Source organism: Macaca thibetana, chromosome 13 (assembly GCF_024542745.1).
Source record: "Macaca thibetana thibetana isolate TM-01 chromosome 13, ASM2454274v1, whole genome shotgun sequence".
In the NCBI taxonomy this organism is placed as follows: Eukaryota; Metazoa; Chordata; class Mammalia; order Primates; family Cercopithecidae; genus Macaca; species Macaca thibetana.
In genome coordinates, this window is record NC_065590.1 from 11,230,813 (window position 1) to 11,256,012 (window position 25,200).

Below are 25,200 nucleotides of genomic sequence, written 5' to 3' on the forward strand. Positions count from 1 at the left end.
ATCTTTTATATTGTGTATTCCTTATCAAGTTTTTGTATTTCTAATTATTATAATACTTTTTTCTTTTAATTTTTATGCTAGCGATAAAGATGATTTACACACTGCTATTACATTATTATACTGCTCTATATTTTTCTATATATTTACCTTCACTAGTGAGTTTTATGTTTTCATATGCTTTTGTGTTGTTTAGTATCCTTCCATTTCAACTTAAAGATCTCCCTTTAGCATTTCTTGTAGTCAGGTTTTTAGTTTGTTCAGGCTGATATAACAAAATACCATAAGTCGGGTGGCTAATAAAGAGGAATTTTTTTCTCATAGTTCTGGAGGCTGGAAGATTCAAGATTAAGTTGCTGGCAGATTCAGTTTCTGGTGTCTTTTTTCCAGTTCATATATGACACTCTCTTGCTGTGTCCTCACATGACAGAAGGGACAAGGCACAAGATTTGTGAGCGCAAATCTCATCATGAGGGCTCTGTCTTCATTACCTACACAATTCCCAAAGTTCCCACCACCTAATACCTTCACATAGGTGATAAGATTCAGACATATGAATGAATTAGGGAGTGGGCACAAACATTTAGACCACAGCACCAGGTCTAGTGGTGGTGAACTCCCTCAGCTTTTGTTTGCCTGTGTAAGGCTTTCTCTCTCTTTTATTTATGAAAGACCACATTTTCAGGTATAATATTTATGGTTGTTATTTTTTTTCTTTTAGCACTTTGAATGTATCATTTCAATTCCTTCTTTTGTAACTATATATATTGTTGAGTGCTGAGAAACCCACTCATAGTCTTATGGAGACTTCTTTGTACATAGTAAGTCACTTTTGTCTTGTTTTTAAAACTCTTTGGTTTTTGACAATTTGATTTTAATGTGTTATGGTGTAAACTTCCTAGATTTCTTTCTTTTTGAGGTCTTTTAAGCTTTATGGAAATGAATGTCTATTTTTTTCCAGATTTGGGAAGTTTTTAACCATTATTTCTTCATATAAGCTTTCTTCCACTTTTCCTTTTTCCCTCTAAGGCATCTCTAATTTGTATAACTGATGATGTCTCACAATTCTCTTAAACTTTCTTCAGTCTATCTTTCCTTTTCGTTTTCCTCCTCTGATGATATTTTCAGTCTGTCTTCAAGTTCACTGATTCTTTTTTCTGCTTAATCAAGTTTGCCGTTAAATTCCTCAAGTAATGTTTTAGTTTAGTTATATTCTTCAACTCCAAAATTCCTGTTTGGTTCTTCTTTATTGTTTCTATTTCTTTGTTAGTATTCTTTTTTTTTTTTGGTTCATGTGTTATTGTCTTGATTTTATTTACTTGTCTTTCTGTGTTCTGTCATAATTCACTGAGTTTCTTTAAGACTATTTTAAAAAATTATTTGTCAGATAATTCATGTTCTTCATTTCTTTTGGGTCATTTAATGAAAATACATGTTTTTCTTTTGATTGTATTTTGATTTTCTCATTTTTCTTGTTCCTTACAGCCTTGTTTTGGTAACTGAGCCTTTGCAGAAATAGCCTCCTTTCTAGTCTTTAAGAACTAATTTTGACTGGGAAAGACCTTCATCTGTCAACATGGTTACACATGCTGGGCCTTTATTCCTAGCTGCCCCAGGCATTCAGTCCCCTGTTCCTCATCTGCACAAGAGTCTGTAATGTTATGCTTTCTTTAGGGTCTGGCTATGTTTGTTCCATCAGCACTCCATGTCAGGTGAGATAAAAGCAGCCCTTTGGCAATGCACTGAAACTCCTGGGATACTGGGAGCATACTCCACCTATCACCTCCCTGCTGGGAAAGAAGCCTCCATTATGCACCTTTGTCCTATCTTACAGAGCCATACTGGCTGCAGCTATCCAGGCATCCAGACTCTGCTGGTTTCTTCAGTTCTCTGTATGGGTCAGGGCAGAAGCCAGCCTCTCATGGGGTACAGTGAAAGGCCATGGACATTGGACATTTGTCCTACTTCCTCTTCCCCCGTACCCTAGAGAAGCTGCAATTTCTCTTGGGGATAGGCTGTCAAAACTTGGGGAAAGAATTGACGCAAGCAAAGTGAAACTTCTCTTCTTGCCTTTATCAGTACAGTTTATCAAAATGTTGTAGTCATCTGGGGTGTTATAACTTTTTAACTGGAGTCTGCACATCTCATAAATATTTTGTTGCTAATATTGTAGCTAAATCTGTCTTTTTGTGGGGAAAAGATTGCTGGGACATTTCATTATACCATATGGCTAATATGGCTCTGAGATTGTTTATTCTAATTTCAGTTTTCTATAGAGTTTTAATCATGCTCAAAATGATTTGGAGATATTCTTTTACCTTCAAAACAATGACTCTTTTCCCCCTAATCATTCTTAGTGTATAAAAAAGGATTTTTTTATAGACTATACAATATGTACACTGCTTTCTTTCAAATTGAAAAGTAGTATGATATACTAGAAAACTGTCTCTAATGTTATAATATATTTTCTTAAACACTCACTTAAAACCCACTGTGTACTGAGCAGTTTCCTACTTAACATCGCTAGTAGTATCCCATTCCATTGTCGTAAAAATTTGCAATGGGAGTACTGTTATCCCAATCTGGAAATTGAAGTTTCCTGAAGACAGATACACAGATTTGATATCCTATGTATACATTTTTAGCTTTTTAAATAGATAAGGACATGTTTTATAAAGTGTTATAATCAGGGCAAGTGTCTCAACATCTTATGAATAAAAATCGGTTTCTGTCATGTGTGATATAAGCAGTAATGCCTGGCTATACACATGACAGCATTTCACCCTGACTTAGAGAGACTTCCCTAGAATCAGAGCTTGAAATTGGGGTTGTTACACAATGATTTACCAAAAGAATGCTTTTTAGGAATAACCTATAAAACAAGTGAAGAAAGCAGGATAAAACAAGGGAGAAACTAAGTGTGGATGTGGGATTAGGTTGTGCTTACCCTCAGCAAGATTCATGGGCGCTCTGGAGCCTAAGGAACAACATAGTGTTGTCCTGCCTTGTGGCAACGAGGCTAGACATTCATTCTTTTCTTTTGTTCACTCTCAGATATCTTGGGGCAGGGAAATTCATAAATTAAGGCAGTTACTCGAAGAAGAGTGTAACTCTTTGTCTTTGTTATCCAACACAATAGTTAGGGATGCAATTCCCACAGTGGAACCACTCTACCCATCCCTAACTATTGGGGATGGTCACCAAAAGTGCTCAATATTAACTCGAACAACAAAGCATTAGCAGGTTGCAGAAAGCCCATGGAAGCACTACCGAAGAGTGAAAGATGACAATTTGTCAACAGGACTGCTAGATTATGGATTAAGCAGTAGGTAAACCCGTCTATACAATTCCACATTCAGAACATAGGAAGACCACAATAACATAAACCAATTGCAAATTAAAATAGTGTACTTTTCAATTAACAAAGTTTAGTCACATTTATTTTGAAAAAATACCATAAACCTATCATAGTTGAGGAGAGTCGAAAGAGGGGAAGACTGTGAACTCTTGTCTATAAAAATGTAGACAAGCCAGATAGAATGGAAAACTTGGTTGACTTGCTTGCTCCTCCTTGTGCTGCTTTCTGCATTTCATTGAAAGACTATCACCTCTTGGAATCAGTTATGTGTTATATTCTCCCATAGCAATTCTTTTGTTCAATTTATCTGTTACCAAATTATTTTATTTCTTACTAAATGATCAGTTGTATGTTAAATTACTCCCATGCTAATTATTTTGTTTACTTATATTTCTACACCTTTCTGCTTATTGCAATGCAGCAGTTCAACTGTTTATGGGCAATGCCTTTCAGTGTTCTTTCAGGAAAACATAAACCACTGTGTTTAGAGAACATTTAAATAAGAAATTGGTTAGGAATCAAGGGTAAGATGGCCGACTGGAGGCAGACAAGTGGAACAGTTCCCACTGAGGGACTGAGATGACTGGTGTGCCTTTATTTATTTATTTATTTATTTATTTATTTTGAGATGGAGTTTCACTTTTGTCGCCCAGGCCAGAGTACAATGGCACGAACTCGGTTCACTGCAACCTCCACCTCCCGGGTTCCAGTGATTCTCCTGCCTCAGTCTCCCCAGTAACTGGGATTACAGGTGCCCGCCACCACACCCGGCTGATTTTTGTATTTTTAGTAGAGACGGGGTTTCACCATGTTGGCCAGACTGGCCTTGAACTCCTGACCTCAGGTGATCCACCTGTCTCAGCCTCCCAGTGTTGGGATTACAGGCATGAGCCACCGTGCCCAGCCTGGTGTGCTTTGAAAAGACCTTCAGAGGGAAGGTGCCAAGAGTGGATGGAGAGAAGACACAGAAGCCGGGCTGAAGCGGGAAAAGTCTGGGAATCCAGCACAGGCTACCAGGGCACGAAGACTCATTTCTGAACCACAAGAGTTTTAGGGCAATGGGTGAGTTGAACTGGCAAGAAGCGATCCGCACTTGCCTTGGGCCTCTGGAATCCTGGAAGGAGGAGACCCCTCAACCACCAGGGACACTTGAGTTGGCAGGGATAGCTGCTTAGAAAAGTGGTGGGACAGCAAGCCAGCTGATGTGGAGCCCAGAAGATTTGGTGCAGGAGCGTCTGTAGTGGAGCAGGGTCAGGGATGGGCATCCCTCTAGGTTCCTCTTGCTACCATAAGAGACTTTAGTTCTAAGGGAACTGTTTGACCTGATCCCTGCAAGGTGATCTTGTACATCAGGCAGGCTGGATCCCTCCCGAGCCCTCCTTAGTCTGCTGTCCTCTCCTGGGTCCCAGCCTGGCCAGGCCTGCTGACAGAGCAGTCTCGGGTGCCCTGGGGACCCACACCATAGCTTCTGCACTGGTCTGCTGGAGAGCTCTTGCAAAGCGGTCCCTGTGGCCACACATCAGCCCACACACATCCTCCCCTTGAGCCCACAGAAGGCCCCCACATCACTTGGCTGGCTCATGTCTGCATGGGTGGGTTTTGAGTTACTTGCCCAGCTAGCACGCAGGAGTGCAATATCACTCACATCCCCACCATTGCAGACAGATCCCTGGGGGGCACACAGCCAGCGAGCCCTGCCTCAACCCATGCCCTGCCCTTGCACTAATGTTAAGCAGAGCACAGGGGATCCTTCCACACTACGAACCATCACTCCTGTTTGTGGAGCATAAAGAAGGCACGTAGACCAGCCCCAGCCAGCACCCCACCCCAAGCCAACATTACCTCCAGTGCAACAGTGCATGCAGTCTCCAGCAGAGGTACCCGACTTCCTCCAAAGCTGCCTTGCCTCCACCACCGCGGTGAATACCCACAGGGAGGCAGGCACCCCTGCATCTGCTATCACTCTAGGGCAGCTGCCACACTTTGCACCCCCCATTCCCCGCCAAACCCCAGCATTGTGGACTCCAAATTTCAAGGAGTCAGAGAACAAAGTCAGAACCCAATACAGGTACCCGAGAGCTTAGAGCACACAGTCCAGGAATTGGAAACTGAGCATTGGCCCCCTAAAATCTCCCAGAAAAGAAGCACGTTGGCTGAATCCACCATATACCACAATCAAACCCTCAAGGTCATAAAAGAGGATAAAAGAAAACAAAAATCCAAAGGTCAGCAACCTCAAAGATTAAAGTTAGATAAACCCACAAAGCAGCCATTAAAAAGAATAAGAGCAAATCCTTTGAAGGAACATGGATGGAGCTGGAGGTCATTATCTTTAGCAAACTAAAGCAGAAACAGAAAACCAAACACCATATGTTCTCACTTGTAAGTGGGAGCTGAATGATGAGAACACATGGACACATACAGGGGAACAACACACACGGGGGCCTATTGGAGGATGGAAGCTGGGAGGAGGGAGAGAATTAGCAAAAACAACTAATGAGTACTAGGCTTAATACCTGGGTGATGAAATAATCTGTACAACAAACTCCCATGACACAAGTTTGCCTAGGTAACAAACCTGCACATGTACTTCTGAATAAAATAAAATTTAACAACAACAACAAAACTGTTTAAAATGGTGATGGGATAGCTGAGAAACTAAAGAGCAGACTGCAAGGAATATTATAAAGTATTAGCAGCAAGAAGCTCCTATCTACCTCTGACTGAAGAGACAAAGAAAAGCGGTGGCTTACGAGATTGCAGATTCCATAATTGTGGCAGGGAATGGATACCACAGAGGGACAAGCTGAAGGTACAGAGCCACCAAAGGGGATTCCACTTGTGGAAACACCATCTGAGACAGCATAAAAGAGAAATAATTATGTAAGTGTCTCCAAAAATATAGTTTAACGCCCATGAATATGGCAGAATGTTGTTAGTTGCCTAAATTATGTAAGAATTATAATATGAATGCTACCTGTGGCAGAACATAATTTGGTAATATTAACTATCTCCTCGCTTTTTTGCTTTGTTTTGTTTTGCAAGAGTAATCTTCCTTTTGTTTTGGAGTCAACCTTTATTGCCTCAGAGGACATTCATTTGCAAAAAGATGAATACAGTAGAAACTATAGAAAGTAATTACATCAACCAAGTTTCAAAAACCTTTAAAAAATTTGACCAGAATCAAAATATTGAAAACCTATTATTTGAGAAAGAATAGGGATTTTGAGTTTTAAAACTTGTAACTATCAAGACCCCAAATCCCAAAGATTTTTCATATAAACTTATTCATATAGATTTTTTGAAGATAATTCCCAGTTCACATAATTTAACTCAGTCTTCTCAAATACTGCCCTCAACCCACATACACACACACACACACACACACACACACACACACACACATATATATATATACACATATCTCAACAAGATAGGTAAAAATCCCTTGTAGAAAATGGAAGGATCTTCCAGTAATGGCACCAGAGTAGACATGTAAAATCTCCTGCAGACAACAATGAGAAAACATTGCTGAAATATGAGCAATTAACTAAAAATGTTAAAAGTAAGAAAAAAACGTGGAGGAACGGTTACTTGAAAAACTGCCACTGTAATGAATAAGAATTAAAAAGTTGTATAATTCTCGCTTAAGGGTATTCCACAATCCCTGTGACTATAATTGTGAGAAACCACACCATGATGAGCTTGGCATCGCAGAGGATAGGTTCAAGCCTGGGAAAAAAATTATAAAGTTAATAGAAAGTCTTAGAAATAACATGATCATAGAAGTTGTGAAGTCCAAAATGTGGGTATAAGCTCTACTCAAATCCCTGTCTGGCTGCAAAAATATGCAAGCATAGAAAAACCCCAGGAGACCAAATGGAAAAGCAGGAAGAGACAACAGAGATATCTATATTTAAAATACAGATTTTTGGCTGGGCATGATGGCGCACACCTGTAATTCCAGCACTTTGGGAGGCCAAGGCGGGCAGATCACGAAGTCAGGAGATCAAGACCATACTAGCTAACACGGGGAAACACCGCCTCTACTACAAATACAAAAAAAATTAGCTGGGCGGGGTGGTGGGTGCCTGTAGTCCCAGCTATTCGGGAGGCTGAGGAATGAGAATGGAGGGAATCTGGGAGGCAGACATTGCAGTGAGCGGAGATAGTGCCACTGCACTCCAGCCTGGGCGACAGAGCGAGACTTCATCTAGAAAAATAAATAATAAATAAATACATAAATACGTACATAAATAAATAAAATACAGATTTTTTATTTTACTTGTTTCTTAACTGAGTAACTTCACAAATCCATGCACAATAAGTTTGAAGGAGACTGTGTTTACTATGATAAAATAGGCACCAGCTAGAAACTGTAAGAATTAAGTGTAGAAAATAGTGCTGTATTTTGCAGGGAAAACAGACCTTGAAATTTGAGTATAGGCAAGTTAATTGGTTACCAGAACAATGAAGCAACAATCCTCAGATAATCTCAGTACAAAAGAATCCAGTGTCACTAAAATGTACTATCTACAATGTCCAGTTTTCAACTAAATATTACTAGACATGTATACGAACAGGAAAATGTAACTTATACATGGGAAAATAAATGGCAGTCAATAGAAACTGATGCTGAATAAAAACAAATTTAATAAGAATTTATTACTCAAAGTTTTCAAATCAACCATTATAAATATGTCCAAATAATTAGAAGAAAAGTGATTTTAGGCGGAGCAAGATGGCCGAATAGGAACAGCTCCAGTCTCCAACTCCCAGCGCAAGCGACACAGAAGACCGGTGATTTCTGCATTTTCAACTGAGGTACTGGGTTCATCTCACTGGGGAGTGCCGGACGATCGGTGCTGGTCAGCTGCTGCAGCCCGACCAGCGAGAGCTGAAGCAGGGCGAGGCATTGCCTCACCTGGGAAGCGCAAGGGGAAAGGGAATCCCTTTTCCTAGCCAGGGGAACTGAGACACACAACACCTGGAAAATCGGGTAACTCCCACCCCAATACTGCGCTTTAAGCAAACAGGCACACCTGGAGATAATATCCCACACCTGGCCGGGAGGGTCCCACGCCCACGGAGCCTCCCTCATTGCTAGCACAGCAGTCTGCGATCTCGCGGCAAGGCAGCAGCGAGGCTGGGGGAGGGGTGCCCGCCATTGCTGAGGCTTAAGTAGGTAAACAAAGCCGCTGGGAAGCTCGAACTGGGTGGAGCTCACAGCAGCTCAAGGAAACCTGTCTGTCTCTGTAGACTCCACCTCTGGGGACAGGGCACAGATAACAACAAAAGCAGCAGAAACCTCTGCAGACGCAAATGACTCTGTCTGACAGCTTTGAAGAGAGCAGTGGATCTCCCAACACAGAGGTTGAGATCTGAGAAGGGACAAACTGCCTGCTCAAGTGGGTCCCTGACCCCTGAGTAGCCTAACTGGGAGACATCCCACACTAGGGGCAGTCTGACACCCCACACCTCACAGGGTGGAGTACACCCCTGAGAGGAAGCCTCCAAAGCAAGAATCAGACAGGTACACTCGCTGTTCAGCAATATTCTATCTTCTGCAGCCTCTGCTGCTGACACCCAGGCAAACAGGGTCTGGAGTGGACCTCAAGCAATCTCCAACAGACCTGCAGCTGAGGGTCCTGACTGTTAGAAGGAAAACTATCAAACAGGAAGGACACCTACACCAAAACCCCACCAGTACGTCACCATCATCAAAGACCAGCGGCAGATAAAACCACAAAGATGGGGAAAAAGCAGAGCAGAAAAGCTGGAAATTAAAAAAATAAGAGCGCATCTCCCCCGGCAAAGGAGCGCAGCTCATCGCCAGCAACAGATCAAAGCTGGACGGAGAATGACTTTGAGGGGATGAGAGAAGAAGGCTTCAGTCCATCAAACTTCTCAGAGCTAAAGGAGGAATTACGTACCCAGTGCAAAGAAACTAAAAATCTTGAAAAAAAAGTGGAAGAATTGATGGCTAGAGTAATTAATGCAGAGAAGGTCATAAATGAAATGAAAGAGATGAAAACCATGACACGAGAAATACGTGACAAATGCACAAGCTTCAGTAACCGACTCAATCAACTGGAAGAAAGAGTATCAGCGATTGAGGATCAAATGAATGAAATGAAGCGAGAAGAGAAACCAAAAGAAAAAAGAAGAAAAAGAAATGAACAAAGCCTGCAAGAAGTATGGGATTATGTAAAAAGACCAAATCTACGTCTGATTGGGGTGCCTGAAAGTGAGGGGGAAAATGGAACCAAGTTGGAAAACACTCTTCAGGATATCATCCAGGAGAACTTCCCCAACCTAGTAGGGCAGGCCAACATTCAAATCCAGGAAATACAGAGAACGCCACAAAGATACTCCTCGAGAAGAGCAACTCCAAGACACATAATTGCCAGATTCACCAAAGTTGAAATGAAGGAAAAACTGTTAAGGGCAGCCAGAGAGAAAGGTCGGGTTACCCACAAAGGGAAGCCCATCAGACTAACAGCAGATCTCTCGGCAGAAACTCTCCAAGCCAGAAGAGAGTGGGGGCCAATATTCAACATTCTGAAAGAAAAGAATTTTAAACCCAGAATTTCATATCCAGCCAAACTAAGTTTCATAAGTGAAGGAGAAATAAAATCCTTTACAGATAAGCAAATGCTTAGGCCAGCCACTAGGCCTGCCTTACAAGAGACCCTGAAGGAAGCACTCAACATGGAAAGGAACAACCGGTACCAGCCATTGCAAAAACATGCCAAAATGTAAAGACCATCGAGGCTAGGAAGAAACTGCATCAACTAACGAGCAAAATAACCAGTTAATATCATAATGGCAGGATCAAGTTCACACATAACAATATTAACCTTAAATGCAAATGGACTAAATGCTCCAATTAAAAGACATAGACTGGCAAACTGAATAAAGAGTCAAGACCCATCAGTCTGCTGTATTCAGGAGACCCATCTCACATGCAGAGACATACATAGGCTCAAAATAAAGGGATGGAGGAAGATTTACCAAGCAAATGGAGAACAAAAGAAAGCAGGGGTTGCAATACTAGTCTCTGATAAAATAGACTTTAAACCATCAAAGATCAAAAGAGACAAAGAAGGCCATTACATAATGGTAAAGGGATCAATTCAACAGGAAGAACTAACTATCCTAAATATATATGCACCCAATACAGGAGCACCCAGATTCATAAAGCAAGTCCTTAGAGACTTACAAAGAGACTTAGACTCCCATACAATAATAATGGGAGACTTCAACACTCCACTGTCAACATTAGACAGATCAACGAGACAGAAAGTTAACAAGGATATCCAGGAATTGAACTCATCTCTGCAGCAAGCAGACCTAATAGACATCTATAGAACTCTCCACCCCAAATCAACAGAATATACATTCTTCTCAGCACCACATCGCACTTATTCCAAAATTGACCACATAATTGGGAGTAAAGCACTCCTCAGCAAATGTACAAGAACAGAAATTATAACAAACTGTCTCTCAGACCACAGTGCAATCAAACTAGAACTCAGGATTAAGAAACTCAATCAAAACTGCTCAACTACATGGAAACTGAACAACCTGCTCCTGAATGACTACTGGGTACATAACGAAATGAAGGCAGAAATAAAGATGTTCTTTGAAAACAATGAGAACAAAGATACAACATACCAGAATCTCTGGGACACATTTAAAGCAGTGTGTAGAGGGAAATTTATAGCACTAAATGCCCACAAGAGAAAGCAGGAAAGATCTAAAATTGACACTCTAACATCACAATTAAAAGAACTAGAGAAGCAAGAGCAAACACATTCGAAAGCTAGCAGAAGGCAAGAAATAACTAAGATCAGAGCAGAACTGAAGGAGATAGAGAAACAAAAAACCCTCCAAAAAATCAATGAATCCAGGAGTTGGTTTTTTGAAAAGATCAACAAAATTGACAGACCGCTAGCAAGACTAATAAAGAAGAAAAGAGAGAAGAATCAAATAGATGCAATAAAAAATGATAAAGGGGATATCACCACCGACCCCACAGAAATACAAACTACCATCAGAGAATACTATAAACACCTCTATGCAAATAAACTAGAAAATCTAGAAGAAATGGATAATTTCCTGGACACTTACACTCTTCCAAGACTAAACCAGGAAGAAGTTGAATCCCTGAATAGACCAATAGCAGGCTCTGAAATTGAGGCAATAATTAATAGCCTACCAACCAAAAAAAGTCCAGGACCAGATGGATTCACAGCTGAATTCTACCAGAGGTACAAGGAGGAGCTGGTACCATTCCTTCTGAAACTATTCCAAGCAATAGAAAAAGAGGGAATCCTCCCTAACTCATTTTATGAGGCCAACATCATCCTGATACCAAAGCCTGGCAGAGACACAACAAAAAAAGAGAATTATAGACCAATATCCCTGATGAACATCGATGCAAAAATCCTCAATAAAATACTGGCAAACCGGATTCAGCAGCACATCAAAAAGCTTATCCACCATGATCAAGTGGGCTTCATCCCTGGGATGCAAGGCTGGTTCAACATTCGTAAATCAATAAACATAATCCAGCATATAAACAGAACCAAAGACAAGAACCACATGATTATCTCAATAGATGCAGAAAAGGCTTTTGACAAAATTCAACAGCCCTTCATGCTAAAAACGCTCAATAAATTTGGTATTGATGGAACATACCTCAAAATAATAAGAGCTATTTATGACAAACCCACAGCCAATATCATACTGAATGGGCAAAAACTGGAAAAATTCCCTTTGAAAACTGGCACAAGACAGGGATGCCCTCTGTCACCACTCCTATTCAACATAGTGTTGGAAGTTCTGGCTAGGGCAATCAGGCAAGAGAAAGAAATCAAGGGTATTCAGTTAGGAAAAGAAGAAGTCAAATTGTCCCTCTTTGCAGATGACATGATTGTATATTTAGAAAACCCCATTGTTTCAGCCCAAAATCTCCTTAAGCTGATCAGCAACTTCAGCAAAGTCTCAGGATACAAAATTAATGTGCAAAAATCACAAGCATTCTTATACACCAGTAACAGACAAACAGAGAGCCAAATCATGAATGAACTTCCATTCACAATTGCTTCAAAGAGAATAAAATACCTAGGAATCCAACTTACAAGGGATGTAAAGGACCTCTTCAAGGAGAACTACAAACCACTGCTCAGTGAAATAAAAGAGGACACAAACAAATGGAAGAACATACCATGCTCATGGATAGGAAGAATCAATATCGTGAAAATGGCCATACTGCCCAAGGTAATTTATAGATTCAATGCCATCCCCATCAAGCTACCAATGAGTTTCTTCACAGAATTGGAAAGAACTGCTTTAAAGTTCATATGGAACCAAAAAAGACCCGCATCTCCAAGACAATCCTAAGTCAAAAGAACAAAGCTGGAGGCATCACGCTACCTGACTTCAAACTATACTACAAGGCTACAGTAACCAAAACAGCATGGTACTGGTACCAAAACAGAGATATAGACCAATGGAACAGAACAGAGTCCTCAGAAATAATACCACACATCTACAGCCATTGATCTTTGACAAACCTGAGAGAAACAAGAAATGGGGAAAGGATTCCCTATTTAATAAATGGTGCTGGGAAAATTGGCTAGCCATAAGTAGAAAGCTGAAACTGGATCCTTTCCTTACTCCTTATACAAAAATTAATTCAAGATGGATTAGAGACTTAAATGTTAGACCTAATACCATAAAAACTCTAGAGGAAAACCTAGGTAGTACCATTCAGGACATAGGGCAAAGACTTCATGTCTAAAACACCAAAAGCAATGGCAGCAAAAGCCAAAATTGACAAATGGGATCTAATTAAACTAAAGAGCTTCTGCACAGCAAAAGAAACTACCATCAGAGTGAACAGGCAACCTACAAATGGGAGAAAATTTTTGCAATCTACTCATCTGACAAAGGGCTAATATCCAGAACCTACAAAGAACTCAAACAAATTTACAAGAAAAAAAAACAAACAACCCCATCAAAAAGTGGGCAAAGGATATGAACAGACATTTCTCAAAAGAAGACATTCAGACAGCCAACAGACACATGAAAAAATGCTCATCATCACTGGCCATCAGAGAAATGCAAATCAAAACCACAATGAGATACCATCTCACACCAGTTAGAATGGCAATCATTAAAAAGTCAGGAAACAACAGGTGCTGGAGAGGATGTGGAGAAATAGGAACACTTTTACACTGTTGGTGGGATTGTAAACTAGTTCAACCATTATGGAAAACAGTATGGTGATTCCTCAAGGATCTAGAACTAGATGTACCATATGACCCAGCCATCCCATTACTGGAGATATACCCAAAGGATTATAAATCATGCTGCTATAAAGACACATGCACACGTATGTGCATTGTGGCACTATTCACAATAGCAAAGACTTGGAATCAACCCAAATGTCCATCAGTGACAGACTGGATTAAGAAAATGTGGCACATATACACCATGGAATACTATGCAGCCATCAAAAAGGATGAGTTTGTGTCCTTTGTAGGGACATGGATGCAGCTGGAAACCATCATTCTTAGCAAACTATCACAAGAACAGAAAACCAAACACCGCATGTTCTCACTCATAAGTGGGAACTGAACAATGAAATCACTTGGACTTGGGAAGGGGGACATCACACACCGGGGCCTATTATGGGGGGGGGGGAGGGATTGCATTGGGAGTTATACCTGATGTAAATGACGAGTAGTTGGGTGCTGACGAGTTGATGGGTGCAGCACAGCAACATGGCACAAGTATACATATGTAACAAACCTGCACGTTATGCACATGTACCCTAGAACTTAAAGTATAATAATAATAAAAAATAAATAAATAAAAAAAAAGAAAAGTGATTTTAATGAGTTTATATATAAGGAATCTCAACAGAAAATAAATGAAATTAAAATAAATGGAAATTCTAAATGCAAAAAGAATAACTATGTAAAATTAACTAGAAATGCTAACAGATTGGATAAGGCAGAATAGAAAACCAGGAAACTGGGAGATAAATCGATAGAAATAACCTTCCCTAAAAAATAGCAAAAAAGAAAAAAGACTGCCAACAACAACAACAACAAAACCACCAACAACAACAAGAAGACTCAGGAACACATGAAAAAATATCAAGTAGTCCAATCTAAGTACACCTGGATTCCTAGAACATTGAAGGTGAGAGGGGATACATAAAAATATTTTGAAGAAGTGATGGCCCCAAATCCCCTAATTTGGTTAAAAATGACTTAACAGTTCAATAGCTTAACAGACACCATGTAAGATTAACACACACACGAAGAAATTTACTTCTAGGCCATGTCAAACTGCTAACATCCAAAAATAAACAACGTTAAAAGAACTAACTAAAAAAAATTACAACGACATATTTGGGAACAATTATGTAATTAGTGGCTGATTGTCTATTTTTATTTTATTTATTTTATTTTATGTATTTAACTTGCATTTTAGGTTCAGGGTACACGTGTAGGCTTGATATATAGGTAAACTCATGTGATGGGGGGTAGTTGTACAAATTATTTTGCCCAGGTACTAAGCCTAGTACCCAATAGTTATGTTTCCTGATCCTTTCCTTCCTCCCGGCATCCACTTCAGGTAGGCCCCAGTGTCTGTTGTTCCCCTCTTTGTGTCCATGTGTTCTCATAATTCAGTTCACACTCAAAAGTGAGAAAATGAGGTATTTGGTTTTCTGTTCCTGCATTAGTTTGCTAAGGATAATGGCCTCCAGCTTCATCCATGTTCCTGCAAAGAACAGGATCTTATTCTTTTTTTATAGCTGCATAGTATTCCATGGTGTATCTGTACCACATTTTCTTTATTCAATCTGAGTGGCTGAATTTTCATTGGGAAAAAGTTGAGGCCCAGAGACATACAAATGATATATCGAAGGTGCTGGAAAAAAATAAAAAGAAAACCTTAAAACTAAATTTTTTAAATCTATATTTAGTAAATTGTTATTCAGAAATGAGGGCAACATAAATACATTTTATATAAACAAAAAACTAAGATGAAATATTGTCAGAATATCTGTATTACAAATCATTCTATATAAAAGTTTTTCAGGCTAAAGAGAAATGACACCAGATTGCAAAAATATTTAGAAGATAACATTTTTTAAAAGGCAAAGCTTTAACAGGCATTTTTAAATGTATATATGGATGTCCAATAACCACATTAAAAGATGTTCAACATATTTCACTCATGAAGGAAATGTAACTGAAATCTACACTAAGGTACCTGTACACATTCTGACAATGACTAGATGGGACTGAGAAGAGCTTAGAGTCTTTGTACCCCAGCACTGTTAGAAAAGCGGCTTGGAGTTAATGAGCCCCTCACACACGGATACAAATGGGCTGAAGGAGAGGACAAGAGAGATGCTGAGCAAAGCTGGCAGTTGAGGCCACAGTGGGACTGTGGACACTAACCATGTGTGAGATTGAGGATAGAGGCCCTTACCTCAAAGAAGAAATGAGAGAAGCAGACCTCAGTGTGTTCCAGCCAGGACCTGGGGATCACTGAGGTCCTGAAAGGCCCTTCACCAACAATGTGGCGGCAACCCTTGAATGTCTTGAGTTCAAATCATGAAGTGATTAGTTTATCTGTGGAGGACTACATGAATTTGTGGGCCATTTTGCAGTGTAGGGGTAAAAGATAGCACTTAATTTTTGGAATTGATACGGTTAGGCTTTGTATCCCCAAATTTGTATCCCCACCCAAATTTCAAATTGAATTATAATCACCATAATCCTTACATGTCAAGGGAGAGACCAGGTGGAGGTAACTGGATCATGGGGGTGGTTTTTCCCTTGCTGTTCTCATGAAATGAGTGAGTTCTCACGAGATCTGATGGTTTTATATGTGCTTGGCCAAGTTCCTCATTCATTCATTCTCTCTCCTGCCGCTTTGTGAAGAAGACACCTGCCTTTCCTTTGCCTTCTGCCATAATTATAAGTTACCTGATGTCTCCCCAGCCATAAGAAACTGTGAGTCAATTAAACCTTTTTCCTTTATAAATTTTCCAGTCTTGGGAAGTTCTTTATGGCAGCGTGAGAATGGACTAATATAGAATAGAAAAGTAAAGTAACATTTATAAATATATATAAGATCTGTGACTTGAAATTAATAACAGTTTGTACCCCATATTTGTAGAAAGTTAGCCAAGAAATTCAGGAAAGATATTAAAAAATCATGTACCTTCAACAGATGAATGAATTATATGATACCAAGTTAATCCACATAAACTATGTTAGGTTAGTTTTTAAAATGGTAAGTCAAACAGATTTGACTAAATGACAATGCAACCTACGTGTGGCCAGCTAATGACACATGATTAGTGCTATTTTGATTCTATAAATAAAAGCATTGCAGACACAAAACTAGTCAGGAAACATGATAAGCTTAAGGAAGGTGGTAAGTTTTCTTTGTTTGTTTGTTTTTTTGAGACGGAATTTTGCTCTTATTGCCCAGGCTGGAGTGCAATGGCGAGATCTCGGCTCACTGCAACCTCTGCCTCCCAGGTTCAAGTAATTCTCTTGCCTCAGCCTCCCAAGTAGCTGGGATTACAGGCACCGGCCACCATGCCCAGCTATTTTGTGTGTGTGTGTGTGTGTGTGTGTACTTTAAGTAGAGACAGGGTTTTGCCATGTTGACCAGGCTGGTCATGAACTCCTGACCTCAGGTGATCCACTCACCTTGGCCTCCCAAAGTGCTGAAATTACAGGAGGAAAGTTGTATTTTACTACATATAAAATAGAAGTAGGTTTTATCATCAAGAAAGGATAAATGTATTATTTTGTTCATATAAAAATGTGAATATATCTTCTGTATACCTAGGATTGAAAGATGTAAGTAAAAGAATATAAGTGTGTTCTTACTAAAGCGAAAGTTGTAAGGTGAGCAAAAGAAATAGAATGAGGAGTAGCTCATCCAGAACTAGAGAATTAATGACATTCCAGTTTTCTGAAATAAAGTGTTATGATTTTCTTCCCCAACTAGGCAAGGATAATATTGATGAAGCCTAATCCATTCTTGCTCTTCTTACCTGTCTTCTAATAGTTTTGAAGGCTAATTATGATTTTCCTTTCAGCCACTTCAAAAACAGTATTTTCAGAAAAATCCTCATTCAAGTTATGCTTTCATGTAGCCATCAGGCATTAATTACCACACAGAAGACTGATTTGGAAACTGGCTGCATAGAGGCAAAAGAGAAGAAATTCATTCAGTTGAATAAAGACTTTCAGGGGAAGCTTGAGAGTAATGGCACTGTGAAACACCTTCCTGAGAAAGAGTTCCCTGTCAAATAAAAAGAAAATTAGTTTTCTTTTTCTGTGTTCTCTAGCTATTTTCTTGAAGTGCCCTGACGCAAGTGATACAGGCCTCAAGCTGCTTTTAAAACCTGTGTTAAGTTGGCAGGGAAATATAAAAGAAGGGCACCCTTAATATCGGCTTATAATTCCTGAGAACAACATTTACCTGCTTTCACAGAAAAGAAAGTCTTTTTACAGCATATGTTTATGCAATGACCAGATTATAAACACAATTAATTAAATAATCAGATTTTACCCTTGATCCATTTGAAGTGCAGAATAAAATGGTACAGTCCAGAGCTTCTAAGATGGTCCCAAATTTCCACCTCCTGACATTCCAAGTCTTGTATAATTTTTCCTCTTGTGATCCTTGCTTCTAAATAATAAAATCCTATATCATTGAGGAGACATACCTTCCATTATTAAATTACAAAAGATTCTGACTTCCATCTCACTAGTAGACTCTCTCCCTTGTTGGTTTTGATGAAGCAAGTTGACACTTTTAAGAGGCTCAAGTGGCAAGATACTGAGAGTGGCTTCTGACCAACACCCAACTAGGAGCTGAGACCCTCTGGTCAATACCCTAAAAACAACCACATCTTGCCAGCAATCATGAAAGTGAGTTTGGAAGTGGAGATTTGCCCAATTGAATTTTCAGATGAGACTCTAGCCCTAGCAATCACCTTGATTGCAGTCCTGTGAGAGATCCCAGAGCAGAGAATCCAGCTAAACTCTCCCAAGGTTCCTGATCACAGAAACAGTGAGATAGTTGGGGTGTGTTGTTTTGAAGCCATTAAGTTGCTGATCATGTATTACACAGCAATAACAATAGATGGCTAATACAAATGGCAAGAGTGGAAACCAATTTTTTTAAAGCAAAATTATTTACTTCTATTTACTTTTACTACAGTGTGTATTAGGGAAATCAATATATTTATACAAAAATCCAAAACCTACAGTATTAACATTCCCTGGTAAATAATCTTACATTACATTTGAGTCAGAATAGTTTACTCCACTTTAATTACTTCTCCTTGGGGACCTCAAAGGGCTTGTCTGATTGTGTATTTTTCAAATTTGAACTGGCCTGTGTGACACCATCCAGAAAGAAAGAATAAAGGTTTGAATAGCATATTTTTCTTTATAAAGGAACCAAATATGATAGGCTGCCTCACTGAAAAAAAGTTGTAGGTAATTCTCTCATAGCATCATGGTGTGCCTAAAGTTGGAAAACCCATTAAAGATAAGATGATATAGTACCAGATGAGGAACCCAAGTTCCCAAATAACCTATATTGTGTGGCCCGCAAGCTATGAATGGTTTTTACATTTTAAAAAATATTATAAACAAATACATAAGAAGAATATATAACAGAGTCATACATGACTCATAAAACTTTAAATACATACTATCTGGATTTTTACAAGAAACAGGTGCTGACTCCTGTTCTATGTCATAATATAGATTTTTGGTTACACAGGTGGAAACATTTTCAAAACTCAGAAAATATACACTTAATAGTTTGGCATTCATTTTGTGCATATTTTACATCAAATAAAAAAACTCAAAAATAGAACTTCAGTTAATAATAATAAGGCTGCTGAAATAAATACTTGGTGTAATTACATGGATATCTGCAAGTTATTCCAAAGTGCTTAAAAAAATAAGATATATTTATAGATTGATCAAGGAATGAATGAATGTATGGAAACGTGATAATGCAATTACACTAAAATGTTAGTAGATCCTAGGTGGTCATCATATTTATTTTCACTGTGAAGTTCTTTCCATTTTTAGTGTGGGTACCAGAACAATTCCATAATAAAATGTTAGGAACAAATACCATTCTACATGGTGCTTATTGCCAGGAAGTCTATTTAGTGAGTATGAATTGCATAATCACAACAGGCCCCAAAACCCTAGGTGGGTGAAGTTATAACTGTACGTCTTTAACTCAATTTAGGTTTTTGGCTGTAGGCCCCAGCCTAGGCAGACAACTTAATCAAGTCAACTCTATATTTGTCTTCAATCCAATCCAGTGATTCCTCAATCAATTCAAACCTACAATTTAGACATATGACTGAAGAAAGGAAGGAAAGGAAAGAGGAAAGGAGAAGGAAAAAGTAAAGAAAAGAAAGAAAAGAAAAGAGAAAAGAAAAGAAAAGAGAAAAGAAAAGAAAACAAAACAAAACAAAAGAAATATCCCATTCATTCTGTCCTCCCTGGGGTGGTTCCTAGACTTCTGGTAATTGATGTGGCCCCTGTCTCATGAAAGTTATGGAGAGAGTCTGCTTTTTCATTTGGGTTCTCTGCAGGTCTCCTTGCCTAAGCTCTGCTCCTGTCTTGGTAGTAAGCTCAGACAACAGACCTTCTCTTTCTAGCACAGTTTGACAGGCTCCTGAATCCCCACCAACCCCACTTTGTTTTCCTGGTGTCACTTATATATCAAGTTGCAATGGATTTTTCTCTTGTCCCCCTGACAGGCAGTTCATAGAACATCTTTTTGGTGCATTTTCTCTTGCTCCTTCCTGGTGACCTCCTGAGAAGGTATGTGCCCCCTCTCAGCTGACTTCAGGGCCCTGCTGAGGCCCCATAGTAATTTATAGATCCTCTTTTATTCTAACAAATTGCCGGGTGAAGTTCTGGAGCTCTGGTGGTTACTTATTCTGTACCTCAGTGGCATGGGGTATTGCATTTGTGAGCCTGCTGACTTCAAAGTAGATTTTAAGTCCTGTGCACTTCTACGTTTTCCAAAATACCAAGGAGGGTTCTGCTTTGCTGCTCATCTCTCTCATCTCAAGATGATGGCATTGGGGAAGATACATGACCCACACAGGGCTTCTTTTATAGTTTGAATGTTTTCATACCTGCCAAAATTCATGTTAACCCCCCCCCCCCCCCCCCCCCCCCCCCCCCCCCCCCCCCCCCCCCCCCCCCCCCCCCCCCCCCCCCCCCCCCCCCCCCCCCCCCCCCCCCCCCCCCCCCCCCCCCCCCCCCCCCCCCCCCCCCCCCCCCCCCCCCCCCCCCCCCCCCCCCCCCCCCCCCCCCCCCCCCCCCCCCCCCCCCCCCCCCCCCCCCCCCCCCCCCCCCCCCCCCCCCCCCCCCCCCCCCCCCCCCCCCCCCCCCCCCCCCCCCCCCCCCCCCCCCCCCCCCCCCCCCCCCCCCCCCCCCCCCCCCCCCCCCCCCCCCCCCCCCCCCCCCCCCCCCCCCCCCCCCCCACCCCCCCCCCCCCCCCCCCCCCCCCCCCCCCCCCCCCCCCCCCCCCCCCCCCCCCCCCCCCCCCCCCCCCCCCCCCCCCCCCCCCCCCCCCCCCCCCCCCCCCCCCCCCCCCCCCCCCCCCCCCCCCCCCCCCCCCCCCCCCCCCCCCCCCCCCCCCCCCCCCCCCCCCCCCCCCCCCCCCCCCCCCCCCCCCCCCCCCCCCCCCCCCCCCCCCCCCCCCCCCCCCCCCCCCCCCCCCCCCCCCCCCCCCCCCCCCCCCCCCCCCCCCCCCCCCCCCCCCCCCCCCCCCCCCCCCCCCCCCCCCCCCCCCCCCCCCCCCCCCCCCCCCCCCCCCCCCCCCCCCCCCCCCCCCCCCCCCCCCCCCCCCCCCCCCCCCCCCCCCCCCCCCCCCCCCCCCCCCCCCCCCCCCCCCCCCCCCCCCCACTGAATCTTCAATGCAACAGTATTGGGAAGTGTTGTCTTTGGGAGATGAGTTAGCAATGAGGGGATAATCCCGCATGAATGGGATCAGTTGTTCCTATAAAAGGACTAAATGAAGGGAATTTGCCACTTTTCTCCTGCTCTGTCCCTTCCACTATATGAGGACACAGCATTCCACCCCTCTGGAGGATTCAGCCACAAGGTGCCATTCTGGAAACAGAGAACAGCCTTTATCAGATCATCAAACCTGCTGGCATCTTGATCTTGAACTCAGCCTCCAGAATAGACAGATAATAAACGTCCATTATTTATAAATTGCCCAGTCTCAGATACTTTGCTATAAATACACTAATAGACTAAGACAGCTCCAACTCTGTTTTTCTCCTCAAAATGTGTTCTTTTCCTACCCAGTTTGGTGGTCATAGTGTTCTTTTGGGGGAGAGTCTAGGAGGTACCTGTTCTACCTGTTTGTGTTGTCTTTCAAGTCTGTTTTGATCTATACTAGGGCCTAATTTGAACTTAGACACTAAGTATAAATGTGGGTACCTTTTCTTGAATCTTTACTCTGCTACTGCCTTTTCATCTGCTTGTCAAATCTGAGATAGTTGGCTACACAAGAGGGTTTACAGTAGATGAAATAATATTTTCGTGTATTATCTTACCATGTATTACTACTTTATACTTACTATCTATCACATTTACAATATGGAAGGAGCAACAAAAAATAAGGCATATAAATCATTGTAAATTATGCATATTATTGATTACATATGTTTATTTTATATACCATATTTTGTTTCAAGAAAGAATGTAAGAAGTAATTAGACAGTGTAAATGTGTTGCATGAGAAGCATGAATAAGAACTGTGAGAAGATAAGAAGGGGGAGAATTCATGCTAAGATGAGGGAAGGCAAGGCTGGGGTTAGGGGAGGTGGTACAGGAGGAGAAGTTTCCATGTAGTTCCTCCACTACATGAGTGATTAAACTGGCAAGAACTCCCTTCATAAATCCCAAAGTCCAGACTCTCCATACCAACTACATTGAGACTCCTGAGCACCAGTGATAAGAATCATAGAATCTTGAATGTATAGTTGCTCCCCTCCTCTTGGGCTTCAATACTCAATAAAACTTCACCAAAATCTTTAAATTTGAAAGTACTATCTCTCCTAAACCTGAGCACATGGTGAAGAATTATTTCTGCATTACAGAAGAAGAAGGAAGAAAAGATAGAGGAGGAGAAGGAGGAAGACTAGGGGAAGAAGAAAGGGAAAAAGGAGGAGGAAGAAGAGGAGAGGGAGGATAAACTATTTAACAGGTTGATATTACCTAATATTTCTAACACCAAGCAAGCCCCCTACATTTATAACTGTCCTCTCAATCCCAGTAAAATAGGAACTAACTCTTATGTCCAAATCTAGAAATTCTCCTGTAATCTGAATCATAACTCACTGCCACATTTAAACATCTCATTCTGTCTACTCTCCATCCCCTCTCCTTGGTATTTGTCTTGCTTGGTATTAGCTATAATTCCTGGATTTTGCTTTTCATTCTGCCATTGATTTTGAAAAACTCTTGGCCATTACTCTTTAAATATTCTTTTCTATACTTTCTTTTTTGTATTTTTCTGATATCCAACTATATATTTGTTACATCTTTGGAAAATGTCTCACAGTTCTTGAATGCTTTGTGCCATTTTTATTCATTCTGTCTTCCCTTTGAATCTTTGCATGGGATAGTCCTACTGACCTATCTTTAAGCTCCATGATTATTTCCTTAGCTGTGTCTAGTTTACCAATTAGATTATTAAAGGCAATCTTCATTTATGCCACCGAAGTTCTTAATTCTAGCATTTTCTTTAAATTATTTCTCAGAGTTTCCACCTGTCTGCTTTCAATATCCATCTGCTCTTGATGTAGTCTACATTTTCTGTTAGCGCCCATAATATATTATTCATAGTTATTCTAAATACCCTGCATGGCAATTTCACAATTTTTTCATATTTGAGTCTTGTTCTCATGCGTGCTTTGTCTCATTAGACTGTGATTTTCTTGCCTTTTAATATGCCATCTAATTTTCTATTGAACATCATGTATTAGAATTGAGATAAACAGGCCTTTACTGTAAGGATTTGTGTTAATTTGACTAGAAATTTGATTACGTTTAATGTTTCTTGTAGCTGCAGGAGCCAGAGGCTTCATACTACTTTAGTGTCTTTGTTTTCATCTCCCATGTTGTTTTGGGATTCCCTCAGAACTCCTTCTTAGCTAGAGTTTGCATCCTGCAGCTCCTTCATCTGTTACACTGGAGACCTGTTAGGTGATGGCAACAAATGGGGAAAGGTAAGAATTCAGTAATATTGTAATTATCTTTCAGTTTTTGGTGGGCCTTTGACCTTCACAAATCTGTTTTGTTTTGTTTTGAGTTTTCTCCCTTAGGGGAGGTAGGAAGGCAAGAGAGAGAGTCTGAGAACTGTCCTTCCTAGTGGGATTCCGCTATGGCAAGGTCATTTTTCCTGGAGTAGGCGTTTGTTATGGAGAAGATCATGGGAACATTTCACGGTGGTTACTCTTCCCATTTCCTGCCAGAGACAGGATGAGATATTCCTTGACTTTTCAACATGAAAATCTGGTAAGTTTCCTGAAGTTAAAATTCACATTACTGTGGGAACTCCCCTAAGACTGTGGTCCCTATAAGTTTCTCACTCTCAAAGTACTCCACATTAAGCCTCCAGAATTTTTCAAAATTATCACTGAACTGTTCTTACTAGTTTATGGCTTCAGCAGCTTCTGCTCCAGGTAAGACGTCTGCTATGACTGTGTATTCACTCATCTCCCCAGATGTTGTTGTGGTGGTCTGCCCTGCAATCTAAATTATCCCTGCATCCAAGAACAGTCATTGTTTTAAAGTTTGTTCAGTTTTTTCTTGTTGTAAGGCTGAAAGTAACAACTTCTAACCACTTTACATGTTGAAGCTGACAAAAAAGTAGATATTCTCTTAAATTTCAATCAAAATTTCAGCAAGTTGTTTTCCACATATTGACAAACTGATGCTAAATTTTCTATGCTGAGGCAAAAGACTCAGAATAGCCAACACAAAATTAAAGGAGAAGAACAAAGTCAAAAGTCTGACACTACCCAATTTCAAGACTTACTGTAAAGCTATAGTAATTCAGGCAGTGCGGTATTACAGAAGGAATAAACAAATAGTTCAATGGAAGGGAATAGAAAGTCTAGACATAGACACACATAAATAGTATCAATTGATCTTTGACAAAAGATCATAAGCAATACAATGGAGTAAATATAGTCTCTTCAATAAATGGTGTTGGAACAACTGAAGTGTTTCACATGCAAATAAATTTTTCTAGACACAGACCTCACATCTTTTACAAAAATTAGTTTGAATTAGATTATTGACTCAAATGTAAACTGCAAATCTATAAAACTCTTAGAAGATAACATAGGAGAAAATCTGGATAATCTTGGGTATGGTGATGTCTTCTATATACATCACCAAAGGATCCATGTATCAATGAAAAGAGTCAGACTCTAAAATATTTGAAGAGATTTATTCTGAGCCAAACATGCGTGACTATGGCCCATGACATAGCCCTCAATAGGTCCTGAGAACATGTGCCCATGGTGGTCGGGGCACAGCTTGGTTTTATACTTTTAGGGAGACATGAGACATTAATCAGATACATTTAAGAAATACATTAGTTTCGTCCAGAAAGGTGGGACAACTCAAAGCGGGGTGGGAGGGTGGCAATTCTAGGCTAGGCTATAGGTAAATTTATATATTTTTGGTTGATAATTGGTTGAGTTTGTTTAAAGACCT